The sequence below is a fragment of the Orycteropus afer genome, unplaced genomic scaffold (genome assembly GCF_000298275.1).
Source record: "Orycteropus afer afer isolate SDZICR_OR568_19922 unplaced genomic scaffold, OryAfe1.0 scaffold00035, whole genome shotgun sequence".
Lineage (NCBI taxonomy): Eukaryota > Metazoa > Chordata > Mammalia > Tubulidentata > Orycteropodidae > Orycteropus > Orycteropus afer.
The window spans coordinates 4,842,761-4,844,101 of record NW_006921622.1 but is presented as its reverse complement, the minus strand read 5'-3'; positions in this window follow the sequence as shown (position 1 = coordinate 4,844,101).

Genomic DNA, 1,341 nt, shown 5'->3' with positions numbered 1-1,341 from the left:
TACTGCCTGCCAGCCTTGAGCTCATCAGCCCCTGCAGCTGTGTGAGTCAGGAAAAGCCTCCAGCTTGACATTTGATCCAAGAACTTGGGACTTGCCAGCTTCTGTAAGTGTGTGAGTCATTTTCATAAGATATATTCCTCTCTCTCTCTCTCTCTCTCTTTCTCTCTCTCTCTCTCTCTTTCTTTCTCTATATATAAGCTTTACTGGTTTTGCTTCTCTAGAGAACTAAACCTAACACAGAGAGTTATGAGGGAAAGGGGCAGAAGATTCTGCCTCCATGTGATCCTTAATCTAACTGCCCTTAGAAAGGGTATTAAAAGAAGAGAATACATTTTAAGTCTGATTCATAGTCTCAGTCTGAAAAGGACCAAAAGAAAGAAAGTCTCCAAGAGACATGACAAGAAAGAGGGTATTTTATTTTTAAATCACAATTATTGTTTAATAAGTACTTGATTAATTAGTTTTATGAATTTCACACATTTGCTCTTTCATTTTATCAATAGTCACGCCGTAGTAGCAATGTTTGTTCTCCCGTCCCATGTTGTTGTTGTTGTTAGGTGCCATTGAGTCGCTTCCCATGCACAGCAGAATGAAACACCACCCGATCCCAAGCCAGCTCCATGATCCTTGCTATACTTGAGCTCATTGTCACAGCCACTGTGTCAACCCATCTTGTCGAAGGCCTTCCCCTCTTTCGTTGACCCTCCACCTTACCAAGCATGACATCCTTCTCCAGGGAATGGTCCCCTCTGACAACATGACCAAAGCAGGTGAGATGAAGTCTGGCCATCCTTGCTTCCAAGGAGCATCTCGGCTGCACTTCTTCTAGGACAGACCTGTTAGTTCTTTTGGAAGTCCATGGTACCGTCAGCATTCTTTGCCAGCACCACAACTCAAAAGCATCAACTCTTCTTCGGTCTTCCTTATTCATTGTCCAGCTCTTATATGCATACAAGGCAATTGCAAATATCATGGTGTCTGTCAGGCACACCTTAGTCCTCAAGGAGACATCCTTGCTCCTCAGCACTTGAAAGAGGTCCTTCACAGCTGACTTATCCAGTGCTATACGTCACCTAATATCCTGACTGCTGCTTCCATTGGCATCGATTATAGAATCAAGCAACGTGAATTCTTTCACAACCTGAATCTTTTCTCCATTTATCTTGATGCTGCATATTGGTCCATTTGTGAGAATTTTTGTCTTGTTTATATTAAGATGTAATCCATACTGCAGACTGTGTTCCTCAATCTTCATCAGTAAGTGCCTCAAGTCATCCTCACTTTCAGCAAGCAAAGTTGTATCATCAGCATATCACAGGTTGTTAATGATTCTTCCTCCAA